Source organism: Cricetulus griseus, chromosome X (genome assembly GCF_003668045.3).
Source record: "Cricetulus griseus strain 17A/GY chromosome X, alternate assembly CriGri-PICRH-1.0, whole genome shotgun sequence".
In the NCBI taxonomy this organism is placed as follows: Eukaryota; Metazoa; Chordata; class Mammalia; order Rodentia; family Cricetidae; genus Cricetulus; species Cricetulus griseus.
Genome location: NC_048604.1, coordinates 119,343,762 through 119,363,184, shown reverse-complemented (window position 1 = coordinate 119,363,184; position 19,423 = coordinate 119,343,762). Strand labels below are relative to the sequence as shown.

Here is a 19,423-nt window from a genome sequence, read left to right as displayed (position 1 = left end):
AGTCTATCAAGAATGGCTTCTTTAAAGAAGACAATTTTCTAGTTAAAAGATGTTTGGAATCGGAGTGCTTGTACTACCAAGTTGCCTGGGCATGCCAAAAGGAAGCTGTAAATTCATCATAAAATGTTAATGTACAAGGATTCTTGGCTAGTATAATGAATTTGGTTTTCCTTAGTTCAGTGGTCAGTCAATGAAGGTGTCTAAAAAACCTCACATGTTGAGGTTAGAGAGATGGCTCAGTGGATAAGAGTGCTTGATATGTAAGTATGAGGACCTGAGTTCAAATCCCCAGTACCCACATAAGAAGCCTAGTGTGCTGCACAAAACCTCAGTGCTGTTGGGTAGAGATGGGAGGATAGTTGGGGCTTGCTGGCTTCCACTCTAGTTAAAATGGTAAGCTGTAGATTCAGTGAGAGACCATGCCTCCGGTAAATAAGGTAGAGCATGATAAAGCCTAACATCTAATACCCTCTTCTAGTTTTCACTTGTATACACACATATCATACACACACATGCGCGCCCGCGCGCGCACGCACGCACGCGCGCGCGCACACACACACACACACACACACGCACACACACACACATACCACCTCAAAAGAAACCTTACATTTAAAACATGTTCTTTGCTATGATTGCTCCATTTATTTTGTGTCTGTACTAGATATCTTTCATGCATTATTCTATATGTTTTCCTATTGGGTGATATGAAAGAAAGGATTTGGCTCAAGCATAAGACATGGTAATTGCATAGGTATTAGTTTGAAAATGAACTGACGAATGGATATTGGCTAAAGTGTTTTGGGGGACTTGGGGGGGTGGTTTGGTTTGGTTTTACCTGTCTCGTGGCTATCTACCAATTTAAACTCATGCTCAGCATTAATTTGGAACCATGACTTTTTAAAGTCTCTTTCTGCCTGTAAAAAAATTGATTATATGGATAATATAGTTTTCTTTCCACTTAGCATATCTTATGTTGGTAAACTATTAGAATAGCTGAAACTCATATTTAATCATACAAACTGAATTGCTTTTAGTGAACTATTGAAACATGTAACAAATTACTGTCATAACTGTTTTGATGAAACTTTAGGATGGAAAACTTTCTGAGCTTTAAAAGAGCTATGTTTGGTTCTCTGCCATTACAAGGTGCTATTTTGGAAAACATCTCAAGTTTACAAGGCGGGTTTTCAGTCATTAGAATAATAAAGTATGTAAGCACAAACTGTGCCCAGTGGCCTTCCTCAAATGAGACTCCTTTTCATAACGTTTCTACAACTTCCCCAAGTATCACTAGCAGCTGAGGAACAACTGTTCATAACACAAACCAAAAGGGAACATTTCCAATCTAAGCCACAGCATCTCTCCCTTATAAATACAGCTAAACTGTCCTGAAAATGGGGTCATGTAAAAAACAGTAAAAAGCTAACTGAATTTTGGTATTAAAAAATGTAGAGAGCAGTCAGGAACCTTAGAATTTTAATAAAAATAGCAAGCATTAATTAGCCCACTAGATTTTCAGTTTACCTTCTATTTGCTCCTAGACTGAACACCAGAGAGATCTACAAAACATGTCATCAAGTGACACAGAAGACAAAAATCTCCAAAGCACACTTCCTCTGACAAAAGAATCAGGAAGTAGGAAGCCCAACAGAGACCTAGTCAGACTTACTCATCCCTGCTGCTCCACACTGAACCCCTATGGAGCCAAAATATCCAGTCCCTCTAATCCCTTGTGCCACAATTGGACCCTAGCAGGTAGTCTGATCTGACAGCAACTACAATACCTGGTCATGTCATCCTCTGTGCCACAACGCTGGTCCATGTGGTCTGAAATGACAGCAGCAATAGTTAGGTTATACCTATCTCTACTCCTTGCTGCCATCAACAAGGGGTATGTTTCATAGGTTGCAGTCATGTCTGCATCTTCCCTTTACCCTGTGTCTTAAGGAGACCAAGGCTCAATAGCTTCTGAGCTCTCTCCCTCAGAACTGCCCAATGATAAATAATATGTGGCCCTGGGAAATACCTTTTGTCCCTACAGATGATATATCAGTAGAGATTAGATTGGAGCCTGTCTTGGTTTCTTTTCCTGTTTCTTTAACAAAATATTCTGGCACAAGTAACATAAGGGAGAAAGGATTTGTTCTGGCTTAGAGTTTAGGGGTATTATGGTGAGGAAGTTGGGGTGGCAGAAGCTAGAAGGAGCTGGTCACATCGCATCTAGTCAGCAATCAGAGAACACTGAACGCTTGCTGCTGCCCACTCCCCTCCTTCTCTACCTAAGTAGTCCAGGATCTGAGCCAGGGAATGGTGCCATTAACAGAGGGTGGGCCTTCCAACCTGAAATAATTCAATCAAGGCAGTTTCGTAGGCATGTCCAGAGTCCCATCTTCCAGGTGATTCTAGACTCCGTCAAGTTGACAATGAATACTAGCTATTACAGAGCCCCAGAAGAATAAGCCAGAACAGCCTTAGGAAATTAAACTTCCATTGGAGCTAAAACCTACAGAAGCACTCTATGATCTATCTATACACTAAACCTAAGCATGGAGGCTACCTGCCAAACTAAGGGATCCTATAATCCCTGCTCCCTGAAGAATATACACACTTACCAGATACTATCGGCACAACTAGTACCAGGTAAAACAATTTAAATGAGAATACGAATTCAACTGACTCCAAGACTGAGATGAAGCAGATATTGGAATGATCTGATGAAGAAGATTTTTGTTCAGGAGTGCTAAAGTTGTTCCGACAATCAGCTGAATGAAAAGATTTGCAAAGTGTAGCCAGAGCATTGCCTCATTAATTAAAATGTAGAAGAAAATGGTCAGAATGGTATTATAACTTTTGGCTAGGCTATTAGGAGTTACCTTCAATTGCAAAAGGGAGAGGTGGGAATAGAGCACTCAGGATTTCACTTTCACTTGTTTTGAGGGATATGGTTGGTTGTTCTTTCCTTGTTCTCCATGTTCTGTTGTGTGCCTTATTTATTAATAGGAAGTCATTTAAGTACTGAGAAGTTCTGTTCTTTGGACTGGGTACAGTGAGCATTACTGACTAGCATATTCTATTGTTGCATTGAGAGACTTTGGTTTCTTACCTAACTTAATTTTTTTCCCTAAATGTTTTGATATTTTACTATCTTGCTTAAACAATTATATCCACTGTACTCTTATTTTTAGATTTCTTTGCCCAAAGCAATTATTTTCCAGATCATCTACTTTACTTCTTTAGACCTAGAAACTGATTACTACAATTATAATTCAAAACCTATTTTCTGCTGCCCTGCACTGAGCTGGGTAATTGAGTGTAAATGGTGATTTCCTTTGCATGCTTTGCCATTGTGTTAAGTGGGGTTTTTTGGTTAAAAGACTAGAGGTTGCCTGCTGAATATGCTTATATTAACAATTGTAAAAGAAAGTAAATTACTTTGGGGAGTATTAATGAATAGATATTTAAATTACATAGCTAAATCTTTTCCATCCTTTATTAAGCAAACAATTAGATTAACACCCCCAAGTTATTTAATCAACAGTTTATATGCCATATTTGGGTATTTGTTACAGAGAAAAGTGATATTTGCATGACTCCTAAGACATTACAACATCATAATTCATGTTGTTATTTTAAACATTAAGATTCAGAATATATATATGAGTTTACAAGGGAACAAGTTTAATCCTTAGAAGAAAGATTCATATCACTGTAGCATCAGTTTTTCTAGAGAACACCAATGATTAGTAGTTTCTACATGGGTGGTAGGGGTAGAGCACAGCAAGGGAAGGATGCTTGTCCCCAACTACAAGGCTGGGTCACTAACATGTTACAGGATATGAGGGGGATATAAGGTAGGTCTTCATGTGATATTTCCCAACCTCACTTGACACCGATTTCTTCCTTTAAAGAACGTCACATAGCCAGGCAGTGGTGTTGCATACCTTTAATTCCAGTACCCAGGAGGCAGAGGCAGGTGAATATCTATGAGTTCAAGAGGGCTACACAGAGAAACACTGTCTCAAACAAACAAACAAAAGAGCTCCACAAGATACCAATTTAGGGTGTTAGCTAATTAAATTTATATAACCTTAAGCAGCTAAAATGAATATTAGGGGAAGGAAGGAGTATTGCTGGCCTCAAGGTTTCTTTTACTAACTTAGTTTAAATTAGATACATTAATTTGATGTAGTTTCCAGGAGGTTTAACTAGGGATCTTTAAAGCATGGTTCTGAACAGGAAGAGATTAATAACACTCCACAGAGATATCACTGAAAAACAGACCGTTAAAGGTAGCTTCTAAGCCTAAGTATTAATCCCACCTCACTCTTAGGGGCAGTTGTGATAATGGCTTCCAACAACACTATTATATGATAATGTGCTGTCTTGAAAACAATCTGTTAGTGACATAGCAACAAAACACATTACTTTAACGGTTTGATTTACAGTATAATTTCACACTCTCAGACTTCAGTAATGATTAGTTTCAGTTTATAAGCATTGGATTATGCACAGAAAATTTGACAATTGTGAATATGCTAGCACTAATTAGAAGTAATTTTATTCATGAACACTAGTAGAAAATTAGTAAAAAGGAGAAAAAGTAAAGACGGTTTCAAAAATACTGTCTCTCCAGTGGGCCAGTATCTGGTGTGATAGTGTGCAGGGCAAACTTTCTTAGATATTTGGTCATGGTGTTTTATTTCTGCAAGATACTAAAGTCTAGGAGCTTGTCTTTCAGCATGCTGACACTCACCTTTAATCCCAGCATTCAGAGGCAGGTGGGTCTCTATGAGTTCAAGATAGCCTGGTCTACAGAGTGAGTTCCAGTACAACCAGGGCTATATAGAGAGGCCCTGTCTCAAAAGAAGTTTTTTATGTAGTATATTTTGATCATGTTCCCTCTCTCTTCCCAACTCCTCCCAGGTCCAAGTCCCCCTACCTCCCAACTTTATGTTCTCATTCTCTCTTGCAAAAACAAAACCAAATAAAACCCACAAAAATAAAAATCAAAACAAGCAACAAGACAAGAATGCCAACACATACATACACAAAACAAACAAAAATATTGAACTACAGAATTTGTTTTGTGGTGGCCAACTACTCCTGGGTATGGGACCTACTCTGTAGTGTGGTTGATATACACGCTGACACTCCATTGAAGAAAACTAGTTTCTTGATTAGGGGTGGGAACCCGGGTCTACTTTCCCTTCTCGGTGCTGTGACCCTATGTGGCTTGAACCTGTGTAGGTTTTGTATGTGTTGCCACAGTCTCTGTGAGTTCATGTGTGTATCAGTCCTGCTGTGTCTGAAAGACACTGTTTCCTTGGAGTCATCCATTCCCCCGGCTCTTATAGTCTTTCTGTCTCCTCTTCCACATAGATAGATCCCTGAGATTTGTGGGGAGAGCTTTGATGAAGACAACCATTCAGTGCTCCAAAGTCTTTCACTCTCTGGACATTGTCTAGTTGTGGGTCTCTGTTAATTCCCATTTACTGCAGATAGAAGCTTCTATGATGTGGTTGAGAGAAACACTGATCTATATGGGTATAGTAATATGTCATTAGGAGATATTTTATTGCTATGTTCCTTTGGCAAAATACAGTATTAGCTTTCTCCTATGCCCATGACCTGTATGGTCTCAGGTTCTTAGTGTCAGCTATAGGTTCCATCTAATGAAGTGGACTTTAAATCCAACCAGAAAGTGGTTGGATACTCATATAACATTTGTGCTGCTATTACACTAGTATATCTTGCATTGTTTTAGGCCACAGGGTTTATAGTTGAGTGATATTGATGATTTATCTTTATCTTCCAGTAGTGTGTAGTAGTGAAGCTTCTAGTAAGGTACTAGCTCTGTATTTGATGGCATACATAAGTGTTATCTTCTGCAGTAGAGCCTTATCATTAGTTGTAGAGAATAACCAATAGCCTTGGCAATAGCCTGTGATGTTTTAAGGGAGTTCCATGGGATCCCGTTGATCAACAACTCAATAAGATATAACCCTTTCCTGACACTGGAGGTTTTACTTGGTGGCATACGATATCTAGAAAGGCATTGCCTCCCCTATTATTTAGATTACTTTCACACATGTATATATTTTAGACTTATACAGTAAGAGCTTTCCATGTGGGTTCTCAATGGCCTTTAACATTAGTTAGTTCTTATTATTTTTCTTATCAGATTACTTTGTAGCTTTTCTATAGTGTGGTGTTTCTAGCAGTCTCTTGAGGAGAAGCTTAGGACATCATCTGTTATCTCAATGGTTCTCATTTATGACAGTGGCTTCAGTTACTTCCTGTTTACTGATGATTTAAGAAGACAGAAAATATAAATTTAGAGTTTGTAGTTCCTTAAGTCTGAGCTCCAGTCCTCAGCCTATCTTAGTTTTAGTTTTCTGATCTATAAGATAGGAGCAAGTGTTGTATTATGGGTGATCTCAAATACTGAGAGAATCTTTGAAAAGTCCTAGCAGCTTGGCACTCTGGTATGTTATAAATAGTATTTGTTAATGTCTTAATCCTCCTATCCATGCTGACCCTTACTCCTCCTTTTTGCATGTGCATGAGCTCCTGTGGGGTACGTGCAAAAGCATGTGTGCACATACCTTGTGGCAATCAGCAGTCTATGTCGTATTTTCCTCAGCTGATCTCTGCCTGGTTTTTTGAGTAAGGACTCTCACTGAACATAGAGCTCACAGATTTGGCTAGAGACTGGCTGTCTAGCAAACTCCAGTAATCCTCTCTGTGCTTCTGGCACTGAGATTATAGATGTATACCACTGTGCCTTAGTTTTTGCTTGGGTACAGGAGATCCAAACTCAGGACCACATACTTGTACAGCATGCATTTTACCAACTGAACCATCTCCCCAGCCTTCCTACTACTTCCTTAAAATTTCAGGTTTTTACCTTTCTGCTCTTTCTAAGTCTGGACCTGGGTGTCCTATGGAAATAATGCTTAATAAATAAACTTCCAAATATATTCCCTTTCTTTCAGAGTAATATTCCAGTTCTTTGCCCCATGGTTTCCCTCTCTCATTTATCAATACCATTATTTACTTAATAATTATTGTCAGAAATCTATCAGTAGTCCATCAGTTCACCCTCACTATGCCTCAAGATTGTTTTTCAATTTATATACTAAAGTGTCTCTCATTTTTTCCTGTTAAATTAGTTCAGGTCTTTACCTTTTTGTTGGGCTAACATAGTAACTGCTGCCCTGCCCCCCCCCCCCCACATCGTCCACTCTCCCTTTCCAGCCACTTCATACCCTCCAGTTTTTCCTGCCAGCACTCAGAATAGCACAAAGTATGCAGCACACATTGCATATTTCATGTCACTCTAGGCCATTGCACGTGGTTTTGGCCACCTTTTGAATTTTCTATCTCCTTTTGTCTTGGAAATCTGTTGACCATTTCTTGCCTTCCTAAACTTCCCTGTCTCATAGAAGACTTCTCTGGCCGTTTTCCTATACATAGACAATACACTTGTAGCATTGTGTTGTTTAAGTACTTAGTTCTATAGACTCATACTAACATCATTGATACCAATAGCAGTGTCATCTAGTGTTTTTTTTTTTTTTTTTTTGGTTTTTCGAGATAGGGTTTCTCTGTGTAGCTTTGGAACCTATCCTGGCACTTGCTCAGAGCCTATCCTGGCACTCGCTCTGGAGACCAGGCTGGCCTCGAACTCACAGAGATCCGCCTGCCTCTGCCTCCGGAGTGCTGGGATTAAAGGCATGCACCACTAATGCCCGGCTTAGCGGGAGTTTCTTAGAAATGGGAATTGCTTTGCTAAACCTTCTTATCTGTGTGTCCTTTTGTTTTTATATTTTTTTCATTGTAGACAATGATGTGAATAAATAAATTGTGAACACATCGATTGAATTCTTAAAATGTCAGTTTTTCTGTATCTGTTTCTGGATGTCCTTTATCTATTGTGCTAAGAGGATCTACACATGTATAATGAAGTCAAAGTTTTTTGTTTTTTTTTTTGGTTTTTTGAGACAGGGTTTCTCTGTGTAGCTTTGGAGCCTATCCTGGCACTCGCTCTGGAGACCAGGCTGGCCTCAAACTCACAGAGATCCACCTGTCTCAGCTTCCTGAGTGCTGGGATTAAAGGCCGCGCCACCAACGCCCAGCCTGAAGTCAAACTTCTTTGTGCTGTTCTCTTAGAGCACTTCATGTTTTCTTATTTCTTTTTGCCTATGTATAATCTCCTTCCTATTTCTTACACTTAAAAATAATTTCTCTTTTCTTAGCAGCTTTTCTTGAGCTGTGGTCCATCATGTGTGAGTTGGCAATGTCCTTTTTCCTAGTTCTAACCCATCACCACTATTATCAAAGTCTAGAGCACTTACTCTGAGCAGTTTGCTATGTATCTTCTATAGTTCTCATTAAATAAAGGGTGAACGCATCATATATAGTGTTAGACTGGATGACAGCATGGAGCATGAAAGCTAAAGCAAGGCCTACTAAAACTTTCATTAAATTATTAAGGTTTGGCAGAGGTACTGATTATGTCAGTTTAAGTGCTACGTTAGTAAATGTTCTTAACAAGTGAATGTTAAGTCTTAACTCTCTGAAGACACAGGTGAACCTGATTTGTGCTGTTAGGTTAGTGGAGATCTATTGCCAGCTTTTCAAAGTAAGCTTTTCTATTCTGTTTTCAAAGAATGTCATCAGTCTTTCGTTGTTAACATTTAGACGGCAGTTCCTGAGACTTCCTCTCTCAGCTGCTAACAATTGCCAGTAGCTCCTTGGCTAGGGGTAGAACTTTGTGCCCATCTCCCCTCTCCATGCTGGGATTTGGTCTGGATTGGGCTTGCACAGATCTTGTGCATGCTGTCACACATGCTGTGAGTTCATATGTGCAACTTCCCTGCTGTGTCTAGAAGACACTGCTTCCTTGTAGTCATTCACCACTTGTGGCTCTTACACTCTTTCCACCCCCTCTTCTGCAATGATCCCTGAGCCTTTAGAGGAGGGGTATATATAGTATATCTGTTCCATTTAGGGCTGAACCTTCTGTATTCTCTTATTCTCTGCACATTGGCTAGTTGTGGTTTCCTGTGTTGATCATCTACAGGAATCAGAAAGTTCTCTGATAAGGACTGAGTGGGGCCTTCATGAAGAGTTTACTTCATACTGTGTCCATTTAGCAGAATACAGTAGTAGGTTCTCTCCCAGGTTCTGTGATCTATCTGGCCGTAGATTCTTGACCTGATGCCAGGGATGAGATTTATCTTGTGGAAGGATCCATACATCCAATTAGGAAGTGGTTGGTTAATTCCACATTGGTGCCACTGTTGTATCACTATTGAGCATGTTTTGGCCAGCCACTCCTTGTAGCTCACTGGGTTGTTAACAGCAGGGTAAGACTCATGATGACATTTCTCCTCTGGTAGAGTGCATGCACTTTCCATGAAAGCTAGCCAGTAGGGATGAATCTTCCAGTTCAGTACCAGCTTGATTTCTGTAAGTCCTGTAACTCAAGTGTATGGCATCTTCAACAATAGGGCCTGATTGTCAGGTTCTGGAGGGAAGCCAAGAGCATTATTAATGGCTTGTAATATTTGGAGATCTTTGGGACCTGACCAGTAACCCATTCCTGAGACTATGCCTTTTATTTGTTAGCCTCTTGTGTCTGGTAGGGGTATTGTTGCTTTGTTAAGATAAGTCCATTTTAATGATTTCTATTTATTTATAGATATATCTTAGGAAGATTCTACAGTAGTAGGTTTCCATATGACTCTTTTTGAAAACTCTTTATTGTGATTTATCTCTTCTAGTTTCCCTGTTCTACCCTGTCTTCCTTTCCCCACCCCAATTTATCCTTTCCTTACCATGAGTCCCCTTTAACCTTTAATAACAGTGCATTCTATCTCCTCTGCCTCAAAAACCGCATCTCATGGCCCCTTAGTAAGTTCCTGACCTCTGTGGATATTCTAAGCAAACCACGTATATCTAAATGTAATAAGTTTAATAAGTAATCTAGAGATGATTTTTAAGTATACAGAAATTTTTGTGTAGATTATACTCTAATAGTTGCCATTTTATATAAGGGACAAAAATATCAGTGAAATTTAGTATTCTTGTGGGGGTCCTGCAATCAATCCTCTTCAGACACCAAGAAATGTGAATTCTTGCCTTGATGAATGTCATCTAACACATATTTTCCACATGAAGCCTTCTTGTGCCTAGACACATTAGACAGCACTTCATCACTATGCTTGGGGACCATCTTGAGTAGTGAAACCAACAAAAAGCACAAAATGTAAAGCATGAATCAAATAGACTCCACTAAAGGAATTTGTTTATAATGTGATCGTGGGAACAAGAAGAGGGAATATTATCTCATTTTACCTCAACTGGCCTAATGTACAGTTCATCAGGAGACTCAATTTTTGCTGCGGCTGTGTGTAACTGTTAACTGTAAACATGCTTCAAGTATCGATTTCAAAGGTTACAAATAAATTTAAGCAAGTAAGAAAATTGACAGATATGGAATCTGAACAATTAGGATCAACGATATATGAACTATTATATTTATATGTGTAGTAAATGTAGGTATAAGCCTTTATAGTTGGCCTTCACTTTCTTTGGTGTTTTCTTTCCCTTTAAAGATTATTATTCATTGTTTTCCCACATACCTGATAGTACATTGTGCAAATCATTATAAATATGACAAAGTTTCCAGGCCTACAATATGGACAAGTTTACCCTATTTATTAAAAGCTTCCTAATAATACAGTTTTTTTTTACTTGCAAATCTTTCATAGGGTAAAAATTTATATGATAGAGGTAGCATAAAAATTTGCATATTGAAACTTAATATTCTAAATTTATTTCATTTAGATATAAAGTTATAATTAACAGTATCGACTTTATTGTGTTTGAATTACCATTGTTTTCTTCATTAATGCGTATCAAGCCATTGGAAATAATTTGCATTATACAGACATATAGAAATTAAGGCTTATTTGATTAGCAAAATCCTAGAAATTTATCCACTCGGCCACTAAAATATTTTAAAGGTAAAAAAAAAGCAATGTATGAAGGAATTTATAATATATATGTGTGAAGAGTGATAATAAGCTGGGCGGTGGTGGCACATACCTTTAGTCCCAATACTCAGGAGGCACAGGCAGGTAGATCTCTGAATTCAAGGCCAGCCTGGTATACATAGTGAGTTCCAGGACAGCCAGGACTGTTACACAGAGAAACTCTGTCTCAAAAAAAAACAAAACAAACAAACAAAAAAAAGAATGGTAATAAAATAACAAGTTACTAATCTAATGTCATAGTAGGAAGTAGAATATCACTATTGCTTTCAAAAATCTTCTCTTTATTTCTCAATCTCCCTTCCTGTTTAAACCATCATCTTGGCCTTTATAGTCATTATTCCTTTTGATTTATTTTGTTGTAGCTTTATCTGAAATGTGTGTCCCTTAACAGTATACTGTGTTGCATACACAAATTTAGCTATGTAAGCAAAGGACAGTATTGCTGCCATCCTATGAAGACTTTGAAAAGTGGAATAGTGAAAAAGAATCTTTCTTATAGTGTGGCTTCAGATGCCTGGAACTGTTTAGAACTCCATTTTGACAAGTCAGTTAGCATGATCACTTGCAAATCCTAGAATTTGGGGCTTTTGCCAGGAAGGAAAGGAGATTGGGGCTGTTGTGAAAGTAAGCTGTTGTGAAAGATTCAACAGGAATGTAGTCTAGAGCATAGGTCTTACCTCATTTCCTGCTCTTGAGCCCACTGACACTTGCCTCTAGCACTTAGAAGTACCTGAAAGCAGGATGCTGGAGTGGAGTAAAATGAAGGTCCTCACTTGGTCCATACAGCAGAAAAGAACAGGAGATCTCATCAGTCCATGGCCAGAAAATGCCAAACAGGAGACTCTGGATCCAACACACCTGACAATTGTGTTTCCAGGTTAAAAATGTAGTCAGTAGTTGTGGGAACCCCCTGTCACACAGCCTGGATTGGTTCCCCTCTCTATATTTGGGTGCCTAACAGTCAGCCTGGAACTTCCCTTCTTTACATTCCTAGGGATTTCCTTCATCTGTCTTCTGTGTTGAAGCTCCTATTTGAAATCCTTTAGTGTCTTTTTAATCGGTACACTCGTGTACAAATAGACTCTATAATAAGTTTCCCTTAATGTAGGCATGGTAAGTAAATTGTTGACCTTCCAGTGTCTGAGAATACCTTGATGCTCTGGCTGGATACAGAATTAAAGGTTTGAGGTCATTTTCCTTCATTATGTGTTCTTGTTCTAGTGCTGCTATTGAATGCCTGGAGCACCGTATGTGAAGTGCGGTCATCTTTGCTTTCTGTGCACTCTTACCTCCATATCTGGAAATGTGAAAATTTGACCTCACAATGGTGTGTGTATAGACTTGGCTTATGTATTTTGCTGAATCTTCTGCAAGGCCTTTTAAGAGGAATTTTTTTCTATTTATTATTTTTGCTTTGCTTTATGGGACATTTCCTCAGCACTGCCTGCCAACCTTTATACTGAGTTTTAGGATCCTTTGTGTGTTTATTTTTCCAAAGCCCTTTTTTGTTTTCTAAAATTTCTGGTTTTGTTCATTGTTATTAAACTTTAGAAAGGAATATTAATGCTAATTTTTAGTGTTTATTTTGTTTGGTCTGTTTCCTCTAAATTATTCTTTCTGTTCTTATTTGTCTCTGATTTTTGACTCTTCTCCAGAAGTCTTAAGAGCCATGGTTGTCTGGTTATGATTATAAATTATGATTATAAAGCATTGTTTCAATTGGTGGCTGTATTACCCCCTCCCCCAGGCAACATTTGAAGACATTTTTTGGTTATTAAACCCTGGGGTAGGGGTTATTACTAGTCTTCAGTGAATGCAATGCATATTCCTAGACAAGAAAACATTTAGCCCAAAATGGTAATAGTGCTAACTTGAGAAATCTCACAGCAGAAGGACTAAAAGCTGATTGAGAGACAATGAATCTCTCTAGAAGGTGATCTAATTAATTTAGGGCATCTTAAAGTTTTCTAATTATGACTCCTTTTCACCTGAGAAATTTTATGCAACTTCAGGTAAAATTAGTACACAAATCAATCACTTACTTTACAAGTCATAAATAAACTTATTTGAAAACAATTCCTTTGTGTATATATAGTTTTACCATTTGTTAAGGATGAAAGCAAATTTTCACACTAAGCCATTGTGCTTATTTTTACATGAATTAAATTTTGGCTGAATGTTTGAAACGAAAGAGCTTAGAGCATATTAAATATTTTTCAGAGTTGATTGATACTGATGTTGCAATTGTCAATGCTGAGGTCATTGTTTTTCATAAATACAATGACAGAAATGTGTTTAGAACCATTTTAGAAATTGTTAAAAATTCTGTCTTGATACCAACCCAAAATGCATTTAATGATTTTTTTATGAAACCCAAGTCAGAAACTCAAACAGTAATTTTAAAAGTCAGTCATTCTAACCCAATCCAATCCAAAGGTACACTAATTTATTATATGCTCAGGAATCATAGTAGGAAAATATTAAAGGTCTGTTTTCATAATCAAAACATTATGTTTCTATAAAAGCAGAAAACATTCTATGTACAATAAGTGCACTGTAGTTCATAGCATCAGTCTCAAATCTGAGCTAAGGTGTAAAATGGCCATGCTGTGTTTTCAAAACCAAAGCTGTGACTACTGCCAGAAACACCTCAGATTCATTACATGTTTGGTTTTGAATTAGTCTTTTCGGGGAGGGGGGCATTGTTAAGCATGTGAAACCTTTCACCATGTTTTTTTGTATCTGCTGTGTCTGTGACACATTCAGTTTTGTGGTCTCATAGGGTCACACCCCACATTGTAAGAAGCTGGGATGTAGTTGAATGATATAGAGAACTTCATGTTATCTTTCATCTTTTCCACTAGACTGGTTAAATATTCAATAGGAAAAAATTCATCTCTTAGGGTTAAGATCCAACTTTCAACATTCCCTCTGATAGGAAAAAGGACTGAGACTATCCAGAAATATATGGTATATTGACAGCTAGAGATCTAACTTCTTCTTTAACACATTTCTTCTAGTTCTAGCTTCATGAGATTCTTTTTTATTAAAAAGTTTATTTCATTTAATATACCAACCCCAGTTTTCCCTCCCTCCCCTTCTTTTTTTCTGTCCCCACATCCCCCTCTTTCCACCCCCCATCCACTCCTCAGAGGGGGTAAGGCCTCCCTTGGGGAGTCAACAAAGTCTGGCATACCAAGTTGAAGCAGAACCAAACCCCTCTCCCCTGTAACAAGGCTGAGCAAGGTATCCCTCCATAGGGAATGGGCTCCAAAAAGCCAGTTCATGCACCCAGGATATGTCTTAGTTCCACTGCTACCCCCCATCAACAGATAAGTCACATAACTGTCATCCACATTCAGAGGGCCTAGTTTGGTCCCATGCAGGTTCCCCAACTGTCAGTCCATAGTTCATAGTCTGTGAGCTCCCAGTAGCTTGGGTAAGCTGTTTCTGTGTTTTCCCCATCATGATCTTGACCCCCTTTGCTCCTGCCTCCCTCTCTTCAACTGAACTCCAGGATCTCAGCCCAGTGTTTGGTTGTGGATCTCTGCATCTGCTGCCATCAGTTACTGGATGTAGGTTCTATGATGACAATTAGGGTAGTCATAGATCTGATTATAGGAGAAGGCCAGTTCAGGCATCCTCTCCACTATTGCTAGGAGTCTTAGCTTAATCTTGTGGATTCCTGGACATTTCCCTAGCACCAGGTTTCTCCCTAACCCCATAACGGCTCCCTTTATAAAGCTATCTCTTTCATTGCTCTCCCCCTCTGTCCCTCCCCAACTTGGCATTTTTGATCCCCCACGTTCCCATACCTCATCTCCTCCCTTCTACCCCCTCCCAATTTACACAGGAGATCTCATCTAATTCTCCTTTGGGCCCTTCTTGTTACCTAGCTTCTCTAGAGCTGTGGATTATAGTCTGGTTATCCTTTGCTTTGCATCTAATATCTACTTGTTAGTGGATACATACCGTGTGAGATTCTTTATTATTCTGTAATGTAAATGGGTTTGGTTTCAAATAGCCTTTCTTGTTTTCTCTAAATCAGCTCTTCCAAGTTTGCTGCATCAGTTAACATCACTGCATCTATGTATGCTCTTATCCCTCAAATTTGATTATTACTATTTCACCTCTCTTGTTCTCTCAGTCCTTTCCTTAAACTCCTTCCAGTAGATTTGGCGAATATGTTGGATGCACTGTGCTAGTTTATCTTGGTATTCTGGAAAGCAGCATACTAGTTTCATATAATTCTAGTCTCTTTTTTTCAAATATATCTTCTAGCTCATTAATATCTGCTTTGATCTTAAAATTTTGAGACCAGATCTCACTATGTAAAGTTGGGTGGCCTAGAACTTCGTACATAGAGCAAGCTGGCCTCAAACTCACAGAAATCTGTATGGGATACCTCCACAGGACTTCATCAAGGAAGCCCCAGGTGTCCCCCAATACAACACAGGTTCTGTCAGTACTTTTAGTTATCCACCATTAAAGGCTATGACTCTTTGCTAAAGACACTGCCTACCCTGCTTGCAAGATAGAAAGAAAGCAGGCTGAAACTGAACTGGAAACTTCCGTCCTGCTGGTGACCCTCATAGTCCCAGAAGGTGCTACTCTGCAGGCTTCTGGGAGAGAAAAGGATGGGTCTTACCCATCTGTGTACTCTACAAACAGTTAAAAAAAAAACTGCCCAGCAAGATGTGCCTACCTTTACAATAGTGGCACAATTGTTGTGGGGATAACCAACTACCATCTTATAAGATTTGAGGTTTGTTCCCAAGAGAGGAACTCACAACTAGGACAGTAAGCCCACTTCACGACCTATGCCTGAGGAGGTTGTAGGCCCTACTGATGTAACTAAATTGATACAGCATCAAACTACCGTCTAAATATGTATGTTTATACCCATTGACAAAGGTTACTCTCAACCTTAGTTAGAAAAGTCTCTCTTTATAATGAACAGCAGTAAATATAGAGAGACCAGACTCATATATCCCTAATATTCTGAGAATATGTGTTGGTTGAAGGCATAGTCCTAAACAAGACATTATACTCCACCCTCTAAGGCTCAGAGAGCACTGTGGAAGATGGGTGTAGGAAGTATAGAAAAGCCAAAAGATAAGCCTGTGAGATACCATCTTCTGAACTCAATATAACTGTCACAATCATGAACTCAGCAACTGCAGTTACCCTTGCTGGCCCACATAAGACAGGCCATGTGAATAGTCATGGAAAAGGAAGGGACTCATACATCTTACTGTTGCACTATTGGCTATTGACAGTTTCTGAGAACAGGGCAATAATTGTCTCTAGTTACATATCCACGGCTGAGCCTACCAGGCTCCAACAGATTAGCTCCAAACCCATAGTAATTTGTACAGCCCTGATTAAACACAGTGGGTCCCAGAGAAAAACAAATAGACATGAATAAGAAAGTTGTGGGAAAGAGGGGGTGTATGTATAAAGGAGTAGTAGTGAGATGAGAGAGATTGAAATTAAGAGTGGTTAGTATGCATTGTGTACATGAATTCAATCGTCAAATAGTAAATTTTATTTAAAAAAATTTAAAGCCCATAGAATTATGTAAGTTCCATTCAATATTTGGTATTTGTAAGGAGTTGAATAGAAAGTGTGTGTGTGTGTGTGTGTGTGTGTGTGTGTGTGTGTGTGTGTGTGTGTAGATGTGTGTATGTGTGTTTTGTCTTGTTATGCCTTTTTATTTTTGAGACTCTCATACATATACAGAATGAAATATGATCCTATTTACTCTTAACTTCCCTCTCTAGTCCCAAGATCTGCAACACAGCCCCTCCCAACTTCATGCCATTTTTTATTTAATGACTCATTAAGTCCAGTTAGTGCTGCTCATATGTGCATGGGTATGAGGCTATCACTGGATCATAGGGAACACATCAGTCACTGGAGCATAAAAAACCCACCACTCACTGGATCCTGGGGAACTTACCAATCACTGGAGCCTGGAGAACTTACCAGTCACTGGAGCATAGGGAATCTACCAGTCATTGGAGTATAGGGAGCCCACCAATCACTGGAGCCTGGGAACTTACCAGTCACTGGAGTAAAGTGAACTCATCAGTCCCTGGAGTATAGGGAACCCACCAGTCATTGGAGTATGAGGAACCCACCAGTGGCCACATCACCCAAAATAAGTAAATAAGCAAACAAACAAATAAATAAATAAATCCCCCCCCCACCGCAATATTTAATCAAATCTGAAAAGCTATCAGTTACACATTCTATTTTGGTCAATACTCTAGTAGAGAAAGATGACTTATTTTCTTTCACACCAGTACTCAGGAATTGACTATACAGTACATTTTTAAAACTTGAAGTAGAAATGTCAAGTGTCAATAAGGGTACAATCCAAACTGAAATCTGTTCTTCCTGGATTTTTATCATTCCCCAAACTGTCAACCAAATATAACTAGTAAATATAATATGGCTATACATTAACACTTTATTACCCTTTCCATTTTTGTAAAAGACCAACTCAAATTATATCTTTTATTAGTATCTGTTGAGTTGCAAGTTGTGAATGAAATCACAAGCAGTCTCAGAGTGTGGTTTGATGTCTTTTAAGGTTATTAAATTGGCTCAGCATACCTTTGTTAGCTTCCTGCATGTCATTAAAGAAAATTCTTTAATGTGCTTTACTTACAACTTGTGCTCTGGTCTTGAAGAATTCATAAATACACTCCTCTTTCAGCCTCATTAAATTAGCTTAGTGATTAGTGGCTTTAACTTGATTTTTATTCAGATTTTTAAAAGTAGTTTGAGATTATAATGGCATGCTTTTCCCTAGTTTTTCTTCCCGACAAGTCCTCCTATTATGTACTGCCCTGCTCTTTCAAATTCATGGCCTCTTTTTCTTTAATTGTCGTTGTTTTGTGCATATGTGTATGTTCCTATTTTTTTAAAAGGTGGTTTGTTGTCTCATTGCCTTTTCTCTACTTTCTTCTTACCTATATTAGTTTTAAGAAAGGGTAGCAGGAGAAGCTTATGCTTTCTTCCTTGCCTTTATTCAAGCAGGAAAGAGGTTTTAAAATTGACTGGATTGACCACAAATAATTCTACAAGCAAAACTTGGAAAATTTCCAAAATGATGCAGTGAGTTGAATCACACCACACAAATGTATCTATAACCCTGAGGAGTTTTGTGTGGACAAAAGCTGATTATGTTAAATATTTCCTGAAATTGCATGCTATTGTCAGACCAAATAATCACAAGCAAGACATCCATGTTAAATATGGAAACATTTGTGTGAGTCCTGCCTCACATTGTGCTGTCACAGATGAATATTTTTAATGGTTTTGAGTGATTATGGAAAAGGTTTTCTTTGTGTAGATTTCTGAGCTGGATGTTAATATTATTAACCCTTCCGTGATATTAGCTTTGCTGTTTGGAGAAAGACTTGAGGCTGGATGTAACTGATGGCCATGATGATGGCAAGGCATTAATGTGATTTGAAAGAAAAATTTTATGTTTCTGTTTCTGTTAGATTAAATTTGTTTTCTGGTTCTCTAAGTGAAAAAAAAATAAAGAGAAACATTATTACAAGTCAAAGGAACACTATATAAATTATTTATTTTCTTCCTCTATGTACCTTGAGCACACATATAAGTATTCTATAAAAGCCAGAGAAAGTGTTCTTTTCTCTATCTTCCACCATTAGAAAGTGAAAAAAATGTATATATGCACGTATGCTTTTGTATCTAATGGTTATATCATAGTTGAAGTGCCAGTTCCACACACAAATCTGTCTTTGGGTTAACTTGAACTGTGACATCTATTTGATATTTATTCATCTCAAAGAACTCGTGTGTGTGTGTGTGTGTGTGTGTGTGTGTGTGTGTGTGTGTGTGTGTGTGTGTCCTGGACCCCAGATATTGACATTTTATTTCACTCTTCATATCCAACTGTGTGGCAATATTGAGTTGCTGATGAAGATTGAAGGGAGGAGTGGGTAAGCAAATCACTAGACTAGTACAGTATTAGTACAGTGGTAAGGCACTTCATTTCTCATGAGTGAGAAAGGTTTTTCAGTAGTCACAGCAAAAAAAATGGTAGCTTGAAAATTATGACATGGCAAGAAGTAATAGAAACTCAGAAGGATATGGTAGTAAAGATTAGGTTTAAGAAACAGCTGGCCTGAACAAGGAGGAGCACATGGACCCCAGACTTCTGTCTGGGAGGTCAGCACAAGACTGATCCAGACCCCTGAACATGGATGTCAATGAGGAGGCCTCTGCACTCTAGGGGGCCCCTGGTAGTGGATTAGTATTTTTCCCTGGTGTAAGAAGGGATGCACTCTTGCCCCGGACACATGGGGGAGGGCCCA

At 38.6% G+C, this 19,423-nt stretch overlaps 1 protein-coding gene and 1 long non-coding RNA gene across 9 annotated transcripts in view; one reads left to right on the top strand and one right to left on the bottom strand.

The window, feature by feature from the left end:
- Positions 1-19,423, top strand: part of Cask (calcium/calmodulin dependent serine protein kinase) — a 328,910-nt gene that overhangs the window by 49,357 nt on the left and 260,130 nt on the right. The gene's annotated exons all lie outside the window — the stretch shown is intronic.
- On the bottom strand, positions 7,936-19,339 carry LOC103163846. The gene is made up of 3 exons (XR_003488464.2): positions 17,055-19,339; positions 11,744-11,924; positions 7,936-9,535 (listed from the first exon to the last, which is right to left on the bottom strand). It is a non-coding gene; the product is annotated as an uncharacterized LOC103163846 (long non-coding RNA).